Source organism: Furipterus horrens, unplaced genomic scaffold (genome assembly GCF_987537825.1).
Source record: "Furipterus horrens unplaced genomic scaffold, mFurHor1.1.pri manual_scaffold_3, whole genome shotgun sequence".
Lineage (NCBI taxonomy): Eukaryota > Metazoa > Chordata > Mammalia > Chiroptera > Furipteridae > Furipterus > Furipterus horrens.
The window spans coordinates 147,239,596-147,251,426 of NW_028327173.1; the positions used below are offsets into that span (position 1 = coordinate 147,239,596).

Here is an 11,831-nt window from a genome sequence, read left to right on the forward strand (position 1 = left end):
TCTGTGGTTACTCATCTTTCCCAGTGCAGTGACCCTGCTCCCTTGTGGCCTGGTCTCACCAGGGGCCTTTCACTTCATGGTTCTGTGTGCACCAGCAGCAGCATTTGAGCACTCTCTTATTCCCTCTGACCAGTGCTACTCCTTCTGCCTTTTGTACGTGTGGTACTATTCTGGGTGCTTAATCTAATCTGGGGCCTGAACAAATTCATACATAAACTTAGCAAATAGTGATCTGTACCTTCCACTTTTCTAGATGCTATTGGAAACTAATGTAGCATGGCATTCTTAACATCAAAGATGCTTACAGTTATTTAGTGAAACGAAAAAAGTGCGGGTCATATGCAAGTTAAATAACAAAAGGCAATGCTTTAACAATGGCTTGTATGGTACAGTTGTGTATTATAGTAGTTAACTGTGGGCTAGGCTTATGGATGAGGTAGACTGGGGATTGGAGGAAAAGTAACATTTGAAGAGGCTAGTTAGAAAGTAGAAAGTTGACCTTCCAAGTTGGTGAACACATGGACATTTGAGGAGAGTGGCGTGCTCAGAGGGCATGGAAGCTCCATGTCCTTGAACGCACACCTTTCCCTACACATCTCTTCCATCTGGCTGTTCCTGAGTTATATGCTTTTATAATAAACCAGTAATCTAGTAAGTAAAATGTTTTGCTGAGTCTTTGAACCACTCTAGCAAATTAAACCCAAGGAAGGGATCATTGGAAACTTCATAAAATCATAAAAGATAGAAAAAAAGGTGTGGGCGGGGGGAGGAATATCCAGATGAGTCTTGGGAAACTGAGTAAGAACACTGGGCTTGTTCAGAGGGTTCAAAATGGGAAGGGATTATGTCTGACACGTAATTGAACACTTGTAATATAATAATCCAAATGTGTTTATGTTCCTCCTTATGTATGACAGTCCCATGTAATCCTCATTACAGTCATACAACATAATCACTATTACTCCTTTTTACATGTGGGGAAATAGGCTCAGAGAAGTTAGGTTGATTTGTCCAAAGTCAAACAACAAAGTATTGGAGAAAAACTTGAGTAGGGAATAATGGGGGTGGAAGATAATGGTGTTACCAGCAGTTTTGAAGAACCTTGAATGCCAGGCTAGGAAGTGTGGGTTTTATCATTTAGTCTCAGTTCATAATGTCTTGTCTCAGTAATATTTTTTAAAATATTTATTTTTAGAAGAGAAGGAAGGAAGAGTGAGAGACACATCAATGTACAAGAAAAACATAGATCAGTTGCCTCGCACACCCCCTACTGGGGACCTGGCTCACAACCCAGGAATATACCCTGACCAGGAATTGAACCTACAACCTTTGGGTTTGCAGGCTGGCACTCAATCCACTGAGCCACAACAGCCAGGGCTCAGTAATATTCTTTAATTTAAAAAAAATTATTATCAACTGTCTCTGCAGTTTGGTTGCTCTTATTAAGTTGATAAAAAACAAAGTCCCAGAGCAGAGCAATTCACTAGCACTATCATTAAGTTGCACATCTGTCCTTTGTCACAGAGCAAGAGTATTCAGATCAACTCAAGAAAATAACTTCACAGAATAGTGTTCACAGAAGCACCCACATCCATTTATCACGCACTACAGTGCTTATGATCCCCTTTGCAATTGCCTAACCCCTAACCCAGTTTCTTTATAGTCTGAAGAAAGGAATTAAGTGAGATATCCCTTCAGAGCATTGTTGAAAATATATTAAACAGATATATCCCAGATTCCTGTCCAAACTGTTAAAAATATATTAAATGAGCACATAAAAAATAACCATATGTATAGTCTATCATGTTCTAATGAGTTTTTGTTTCCCCCTTTCTGATCATGTCTTCAATTTCTTCTGAGACCCTTCTTAGTAGTCATTTGGTTCTATCACATTTAACTTCCTTTGATACTCTAGTGGCAAACCATTCTCTCTTGTGCCCATGTAAGGGACCTTTTTATACTGGGGTTATTTCTTTTCTTTATTGAGAGTAAACATTAATTTCTGTTGGGGCATATGTTCCACTATTAACCATTCTTACTTATCCAGAGAACTTAAATTGCTTTTGTTCATTGTCCATACTACTCCTCATACTTCATAGCCAGGGTTTTTGAAAAATGGTGGCTATACCTCCATGCTAAGTTTCACTTGTTTTGCCCTGGGAATTGCCCAAGTCAAGCTTAAAATCCTGTAACTGAAGAATCATTTGCTTGACAACTCTTCCCTTTGTCTCAACTATATATGAGTATCTGAACTTCTTTCCCACATTTGGGGAATTTCCTACCTTATGCATCTGGAGGGTAGAGTGCCAGAGCCAGCCTCCACTTTTGAAGCTTTGAACCCCAGAAGTTGGTTCTCCCAACTTTGCTTGCAGTCAGGGCAAGGGCACGTGGTCAAGACTTAGCCAATCTGGACAACCTCTGGGGTTTTGAATGGTACCCATGCACAGCAGAAGCTCCACCCTGGTCCCTGGTGGCAGCGGCCACATCTGGGTTTCCGGAACTGCACGGGTATAGTGACAGTGGCAGCAAGGGTCCAGAGCAGGCAGTGCTGGTGATGCGTGAGGCAGTGTCCACCTTTACCAAGTTCAGCAGCGGTGCAGCAGTGTCCTGCGCTGTTTCTGTCCCTGACATTGGCTGTATTACGATTGCTGCGCCTCCCTTTTGTCTGCCTTTTATGTCAGCTCTGTAGTGTACTTCCTGGTCATTCTGTAAGCTCTCCAGCAGCCTTTCAACCCGATCTTTTTCTGCTTAAATCAGCCACTTCCTGTTGCTTGCAACTAAGAACCCTGCAGGGGGGCTAAGCAGCAGACCGAGTCTGAGGGATTACGGAGGTGGATCCACTGTGTCAGCAGGTGGCTGCCGTAGGCAAAGTACAGAAAACTCCGCCTCCTGGCCCCACGGGTCCTTGTTTGCCACCTTGCTCCGCCAGCAGGCGTGTGAGGAGTGAGGAAGGTGAACCCCAGCACCGTGGCCAAGGACCCCAGCTCAGGAGCTGCAGCGCCACCACCTCTGGAATTATGGGAAAAGTGGAAAGCACGGGCCCAATTGTCTCAATATTTTTTGACACCAGAAGAAATACCTAAAATTCTACTTTAAGTAGTTAAATCTAAATGAGTACTTAGGTCCTAACAACGAATAATAGCTATTTGAAAAAAACAACACAAAATCTTAAAAAAAAATTTTTTTTTTCTGTTCAATAACTACAATTATTTACTAATGGGATTTTGGGCACTGCCTAATTTCTCAAACCTTGGAATCAAAATGGACCCCACTGCCTTCATTCCCTGTTTGACATTGAAAGGAATGTAGCGTTGAGTTAATGTTGAAACCGACCTACTTCAAGCCAGCAGTGAAACAGGTAGAATAAAACGTTCCCCAAAATTGCTCCAAGTCAAGCTCTACCAGGACAAACTGCTCCATCGAGTCAAGCCCTGCTGAAACTATGGCAGTTGTAAATAGGTAGTTATAAAACAATGGCCCAGGAACTATCCTCATTTCTTGTAAGTTTATTTTTCAGATCTGAAGCCACCAACCAGACAAACTCAATATCTGGTTAAGAAAGTCTCTTCCTGCACATAAGTGCTGCACAAACCCAGAATGCTTCGCTTTGCTAATGTATACCTGGACATCAGTGTTTGTTTACCTGGACATCAGTGTTCCAAACAAGGAGAGGCCTACTAGCCTGCTCTCTGATTGGTTAACCCCAGCAAATTCTGTGTCCTCAAGTCATAAAACCCCCTGAGCCCCACATCTGGAGTTCAGAACCTGAAACCCTGTCTCAGTGTTCTCACCCTCTGCAGAGCCTCAATAAATCTGCCTTTGCTTTTATCAGTGTCCCTTGTATAAAGTCTTTTCTATCGGGAAACAAAAGTCCAAACTCGTTTGTAACAAAGAAAAGCTGAGGGTTTGTAGTGTGCAGCACTACTGAAAAGAATTTGAAAATGAAAGCACAATCTGAATGATGATAAAGAAAAAATGCTTTATTAGGGTGATCTGTCAGCATCCGAAGTCGCTGAGCTACATGCCAGGAAGCCCCGGGCAGGGTCCTCTAGAGCCTCTGTAGGAACACTGAGGGTCTTGGGCAGAGCATCCACTTGATGGGTGAGGCTTCAGAGGACCGATCCCCTCACCCTAGCTTATACAGATCTTACTAACAATAATTATATGAAAATAATTGCTCTCTGAATGACAAGAAACACCTGGTGGGTCCCTGGCCCCTGGGAATTGGCCAGATTCCCAGAGTACATGGAGCCCTGCCCCGGCCCCATTCCCTGTTCTAGCATTCAAGGTCGGTACAGTCTTGTTTGGGGATGCTTTTATAATAGCTCTTGGTGCTTTTCCCTTCTGGAGTCCTGCCTGGGACCATGCCTCCAGTTCACTTTTTAGACCTCAGCTGTGCAAGGTTCTCATAGTAAAAAGTACACTCTTGAAAAGAATCAGTTCTGCATTCTTAGCCTTTGGATTGGCCCAAGATGGTAATCTTCTAGATGACCAGAGGTCTGGATAATGGATGTCAGGTAGTCTGGATATATGAACATTCTTTCCTTACTTGCTCTGTTTTAAAATATATATATATCATTGATTATGCTATTACAGTTGTTCCAGTTTTTCCCCCTTGGCCCCACTCCACCCAGCACCCACCCACCCCACTCCCTCAGGCAATCCCCTGACCAGTGTTTCTGTCCGTGGGTCATGTATATATAAGTTCTTTGGCTACTCCATTTCCTATACTGTACTTTACATCCCCATGGCTATTCTGTAACTACCTTTTTGTACTTCTTAATCCCCTCACCTCTTCACCCATTCCCCCACATGCTCCTCCCATCAAAATACTCTCTGTATCCATGATTCTGTCTCTGTTGTTTGCTTCAATTGTTGATATATTTTTTTTGCCATTTTACTGTTCAGTTTTGATCTTTTCTTTCTTTCTTTTTATTAATGTATTGTTGTTCTATTACAGTTATCCCATTTTTCCCTCATTGCTCTCCCCCGCCCTGCCCACCCCATCCCCTCATCCAGTCAATCCCCACCATGTTGTCTATGTCCATGGGTCATTCATACATGTTCCTTAACTAGACCCTTCCCCTTCTTTCCCCCTTTCTCCCCCTCCCCTCTGGTCACTGTCAGTATGTTCCCTGTTTCCATGCCCCTGGTTCTATTTTGCTCATTTGTTTGTTTTGTTCATTAGGTTCCGGTATTAGGTGAGATCATAAAACTGTGGAACACTTCATAGATTTGTGTGCCATCCTTGCACAGGGGCCATGCTAATCTCTGTATCGTTCCAATTTTAGTATATGGGCTGCCAAAGCGAGCACTTCTTTTTCTTAAATAAGTCTCTTTAACATTTCATGTAATAATGTTCTAGTGACGATTAACTCCTTCAGTGTTTTTCTTGTCTGGGAAGCTCTTTATCTGCTGTTTGATTCTAAATCATAGCTTTGCTGGGTAGAGCAATCTTGTCTGTAAGGTCCCTGCTTTTCATGACTTTGAATATTTCTTGCCAATCCCTTCTAGCCTGCAAAGGTTTTTTTGAGAAATCAGCTGACAGTCTTGTGGGAACTCCCCTGTTGGTAACTGATTCCTTTTCTCTTCCTACTTTTAAGATTCTCTCTTTATCTTTAACCTTTTTTACTTTAATTATGATGTGTCTTGGAGTGGGCTTATTTGCATCCATCTTGTTTGGGCCTCTCTGTGCTTCCTGGACTTGCATGTCTATTTCCTTCACCAAATTAGGGAAGTTTTCTGCCATTATTGTTTCAAATAGAATTCCAATTTCTTGCTTTTTCTTTTCTCCTTCTGGCATCCCTATTATGTGAATATTGGACATCTTGAAGTCATCCCAGAGGCTCCTTACACTGTCCTTTTTATTTTTCTTTTGATTCCTTTTTCTTCTTGCTGTTCTAATTGGTTGTTTTTTGCTTCCTTATGTCATTGATTTGATTCTAGGCTTTATCCACTCCAATGTTGTTTCCCTGTAAATTATTCTTTATCCCAATTAGTGTATCCTTTGTTTCTGACTTCATCTTTTTTATGCTGTTGGAGTCCTCACTAAGTTCCTTGAGCATCCTTATAGCCAGTGTTTTGAACTCTGCATCTTATCAGATTGCTTATCTCCATTTCATTTAGCTCTTTTTCCGCAGTTTTGGTCTCTTCTTTCATTTGGGCCATGTTTCTTTGTCTCCTCATTTTGGCAGCCTTGTTGTGTTTCTTTCTATGTATTAGGTAGAGCTGCTTTAACTCCATGTCTTGCTAGTGGGGCCTAATGTAGTAGGTGTCCTGCAGCGTCCAGTGGCACAGCCTCCCATATCACTGAAGCTGGGTACTTGAGGTATGACCTTTGTGTGGGCTGAGTATATCCTCCTCATGTAGTTGAGACTTGGTGGCTGTTGGAAGACCAATGGGAGGGATTTACCCAGGCCAGTCAGCTGCAAGGATTGGCTGTGACCCACTTACCACCAACCTCTCCCCTCCGTGGAGGATCAGCTGTGCAGGGGCAGGGTGGTGGTGCTCCTAAGTGTTCTACAGCTTCTCCTAAGTTCTACTGGGTGTACTGGCCCTGGGGTTTCATGGGTGGTGCAGGCCAGGGTCAGCTCCCACCTGTATTTTGCCCGGGGCCACCCTGCCTGAGCTATAAAGCAATTTGAGATGGCTGCTGCTTGTGCTGGGCTTGGAGATTCCCAGGTGAGGCCAAAGTGTGAATCTAGGCTGGCTGCTGCTGGTGCCTGGCCTGGGGCTCAGTGAGACCAGCTATTGCTTGCTTGATAGGATTTAGGAAATTGTGGAGCATGAGCCAAGATCAACCATTCACAGGGAGAAGCAGCTTGGGTGGGCCATAAGTTGGGTCAGGTAGAGTCTTGGGAATCTCCAAAGCAGGCCAAACAATGTTAGCCAGGTTGATGGAGTCTCAGACATGGTACCAACTTGCTGGCTCTTTGGGGGAGGGTCCAGAAAAGAGACAAGGCCTCTGGTCACCTTGATGCCAGACACTTCAGTTCTTCTCTGTATGCCACTGGTGATGTTCAAGCTGCTACCATGGTGCTGGATCTCAGAGAGAGTGAGTCTGAGTAGGTGAGTCCATGTGTAAGTTCTTTAAGAGGAACTACTTGGGACTCCAGCAGTTTCTTTCACTGGCTCAATCCCTGCAGGTTTTTGCAGCCAGAAGTTGTGGGGATTTATCTTCCTGGCACTGAAACCCTGGGCTGGGGGGCCTGGTGTGGGGCTGGGACTCCTTAGTTCTCAGATATCCCTCCAAAATTTTCGTCCACCACATGTGGATGAAGGACCAGCCTGTTCCATGCCTGCACCCTTCGTACCAATCTGGATGGATGTGGTTTCTTTAATCCATAGTTGTCAGACTTCCATTCAACTTGATTTCTGACAGTTCTGGCTGATGGTTGTTCTATATTTTAGTTGTAATTTTGATGTGGTTGTGCAAAGTGATGAGCCATGTCTGCCTACACCATCATCTTGACCAGAAGTCTCGTTTTCCTTAGTCTTTCAAAGGGTAGCCAGAGTTATCTGGAGTTTTGATGTATATCCATGTATTAATGTAGGACTGGAAAATTCAAAAGTAACTTTCTGGTGGGGAACTCAAAAGTTGGAAAATTTTAGTTTAGGTAATAGCTAATAAGCTTAATAATAATGCATGTAAAAAGCTATTGTTCCAGGAACTGAAGGTATGACCCACCTTGACTCCAGGAGACCATAAGCAGTTCCACCTTTGTGCCTCAGGAGGACTGTGAGAAATCAAGATGGTACCTGAGCGATTATACTCCAGGGTGAGATGTCCACCATTCAGAACACAGATGAAAGAATGCTGCAGCTTCTATCTGATTAACTTTTTCCCTGAATTCTAAACCCCTTACCTACACTTTCCTTCTTCTTCTTATAAAAAGGGTAAGTTTAAAATGGAATTTAAGATGAACTCTTAGGGTACATAACCCGCCATCATCTCAGATCACTGGCCAGCTGAATAAAGCACCCATAAAGATTCAATTCCTGTCTCTGTTTATTGGTTCTGGTAGTGACAGGCAGCACGAACCCAGCTTTTCTGGTTTTATTTCCAGACTAGTTAAAACAAGAAGAGAATCATTTCCTCATACCTCAATCTGCTTGATTTTAGTAATTTAACAGTTTAACTATAGTGATTCCATTTTATTTCTTCACTCTTATATATCACCACTAACAGCTGATCTTTGTTAAGTTACTTCTCTAAGTCTAATTTCTTGCCAGTAAAATAGAGATAATATCTGTCTTGCTGGGTTGTCATAAGAGAGAATTGTGTCCACCATCTGGCAAAGGTACTCAAATCCAGATGGTGATTAGTGTTAAAATTCAAATTTTACTCTTTTGGCTAAGATGGAGGCCTAGATAGACACGCTGCATCTCCCTCCACAACTAAGAAGGAATACAACTACATCAAAACTAGAGACAACCAGAAGTTCCAGAAAATCGAGCTGCATGGAAGTCCAACAAACAAAGATATAAAGCAGAAATACTCATCCAGGTAGGTTGGAGGGGCAGAGCCGGGGTGGAGAGGATGTGGTGTGGCTGTGGCTGGCAGAAAGCACAGTCCAATGTTTTAAAAAGTAGGGAGGGACACCTGGGGAGCGCTTCCAGCACCAGACCAGACCACGCACCTCACAGTTCCAGCGCCAGGGAAAATAAAGTCTCATTGCTTCTGACTGTGAAAACCAGTGGGGGTTGGGGCGGAGGAAGAAACTGCCAGTCTCTCAGCAGAGTTCTCTTGTTTAAAGGGCCCCCACGGTCCTAGAACGTCCACAGACCCACCCACTCTGGGGACCACAACCAGGGCAACAGGTAGAGAGGTGCCAGTCCCATACGGGAAGCAGGAGAAGTACTTGGAAAAGAGGTGAGTGCTAAGCAAGCAGCATTGTTCCCTCCCCCACATACAGTGCCACAATGTGGTGAAACCACTAGCCCTGTACTGATGAATACCTAAGGCTCCGCTCCTTCCAACGTAACAGGTGCGACAGCTCTACCTAAGCTCTACCTAAGACACAGAGGCAAACAAACACAGGAGTCTGTCAAGATGAGGAGACAGAGAAGTATGGCCCAAACGAGGGACTGGCTCAAGGTTCCAGTGGGAGAACTAAGTGACAAGGAAATAGCCAACCTAACAGATGAGGAGATAGCCAGTCTAACAGATAGAGTTAAAAACACTGGTGTTAAAGATGCTCACAGACTTGAGAAATGTGCTTAAGTATGGCAAATGCATAAGGGAAGAAGTGAAGGCTATGCTAAATGAAACAAAGGAAAATCCACACAAAACCAATGGTGAAGGGAAGGAAACCAAGGTTCAAATCAATGATCTGGAAGATAAGAAAAAAACAGTCAACCAGTACAGAATGAGGAAACAGAAATTGAAAAAAGTGAGGAGAGGCTTCGGAACTTCTGGGACAACTTTAAACATGCCAACATCTGAATCACAGGGGTGCCAGAAGGAGAAGAGGAAGAACAAGAAATTGAAAGCTTATGTAAAAAAATGAGGGAAAAATTCCCTAATTTGGCAAAGGAAAGAGACATACACATCCAAGAAGCACAGAGAGTCCAAAACAAGCTAGACCCAAAGAGGACCACACCAAGACACATCATAATTAAAATCCCAAAAGTTAAAGAGAGAATCTTAAAAGCAGCAAGAGAAAAGCAGAGTTACCTACAAAGGGGTGCCTATAAGACTATCAGCTGATTTCTCAAAAGAAACTGCAGGCAAGAAGGGACTGGCAAGAAGTATTCAATGTGATGAAAAGCAAGGACCTACGACCAAGACTACTCTATCCAGCAAAGCTATCATTTAGAATAGGATGAAGTGCTTCCCAGACAAGGTAAAGCTAAAAGAGTTCATTATGACCAAGCCCCTATTATATGAAATGTTAAAGGGACTTATTTAAGAAAAAGATCAAAACTATGAACACTAAAATGACAACAAACTCACAACTATCAACAACTGAATCTCAAAAACAAAATCAGACTAAGCAGACAACTAGAACAGGAACAGAATCATAGACATGGAGATCATCTGGAGGGTTATCAGTTGGGAGGCGGAAGGGAGAGAATGGGGAAAAAGGTGCAGGGATTAAGAAGCATGACTGGTATGTACAAAATAGACAGGGAATGTTAAGAATAGTAAAGGAGCCCTGACTGGTGTGGCTCGTGGATTGAGCCCCAGCCTGCGAACTGAAAGGTCACCAGTTTGATTCCCTGTTAGGGCACAGGCCTGGGTTGTGGGCCAGGTCCCCAGTTGGGGGTGTGTGAGAGGCAACTGATTGATGTTTCTCTTGCACACCGATGATTCTCTCCCTCTCCTTCTCTCTCCCTTCTTTTCTCTCTGAAAATAAAATCTTTTTTTAAAAAAAGGAATAGTAAAGGAAATGGAGAAGCCAAAGAACTTATATGCAAGACCCATGGACATGAACTAAGGGAGGAGATTGCTGGAGGGGAGGGGGGTCCCAGACAGAGGGGGCAAAGGGAAAAAATATTGGGACAACTGTAATAGCATAATCAATAAAATATACTTAAAAAAAGAAATGAAATCAATTAAAGTTGACATAACTTTAATATAAAGCCTGTTTAAACACTCCAGTTTTCATAATCTTATCAATCCTTACTTTTCTATAGCCTTTTAGTCTAATTGTAGCCAGACCTAGGGCTTCACCAATGGGTTTATATACAGTATTCCCTCACTTATTGAGGGTATTACGTTCTAGACCCCCCCCCCCCCGATAGGTGAAAATCCGCTAAGTAGGAACCTTACATTTATTTTAGTATTTATATATATTTTAAGGCTTTATAAACCCTTCCCACACACTTATAAACAGTTCCCAGTCCCTTATTAACCTTTCCCACTTCCTTATTAACCTTTTCCACACTTTTATAAACACTACTTATGTTCTTAAACATATTCTACACTCTTAAACCTACGTAACTTTAACAACATGTGTATACAGTACCGCAAAATCCCGCGATATAGCGAAAAATCCACGATAATTAAATATAATATTTTTTAAAATCCCATGATACAGTGAGGACACGATAAGCGAACTGTGATATAGAGAGGGACTACTGTACTACAGTTCATGAATTCCCATATTAAGGAGTTCTGCAAATTTCTCCTATCTCCTGACCATTTTACCCACTCTTTTATTTTTTATTTATTGATTTAAGAGAGGGAGAGGAAAGGGGAGAGAGAGAGAAACAGAACATAAAATTGACCGGTTGTCTCTGAACATGACCCTGGACAGAGGGATGGAGCCCACAACCTAGGTATTTGCCCTGACAGGAATCAAGCCCACAACCCTTTGGTGTACAGGTTGATGCTCCAACCAACTGAGCCACCCGGCCAGGACATTTTTTTTTTTTCTTTCTTATAATCACTTCCTTCTGGTCTTCTCCAAAGATGGATAAAGAGAGAAAAACTTCAATGTTAGGGTACCTACAAGGGGTCAATTTGGCCCATTCATCCTTTGGTAATGCTGCACTAAAAAAAACCGTTGTTTTAACCCGGTCGGTGTGCATTTTATTTATTCCCCCGATTTTTTTTTTTTTAACTAAAGGTTTCCGCTCCGGTGAAAGGAGTCCCGTGACTCATTTTTCTCTTTATTTCACCCGTATTAATATTTAAAAGTAGGTATCTCATCTCATTCTGTTTATTCGATTAGGAAGCCCTTGCTTTTTAAAAGCACATTAGAGCGAGTCTACTTTCCCAATCTGAGCTATCCCAGATTTGCTTTAACAGTTTATTCTCAAACACTGGGCATCTGCGGGAGTTTTCGCCTTTGCTGTTTTAATACTTGCTTTCCCACAGAAGTAGA

The 11,831-nt window shown here is 42.7% G+C and overlaps 1 non-coding gene and 1 pseudogene across 1 annotated transcript; both read right to left on the minus strand.

Moving 5' to 3' along the window:
- Positions 1-1,808: 1,808 nt before the first annotated feature.
- Positions 1,809-3,420, minus strand: LOC150016282 (gamma-glutamylcyclotransferase-like; annotated as a pseudogene).
- Positions 3,421-5,211: 1,791 nt separating this feature from the next.
- Positions 5,212-5,315, minus strand: LOC150016283 (U6 spliceosomal RNA). The gene has a single exon (XR_016510165.1). It is a non-coding gene; the product is annotated as a U6 spliceosomal RNA (small nuclear RNA).
- Between the last annotated feature and the right edge of the window lie 6,516 nt (positions 5,316-11,831).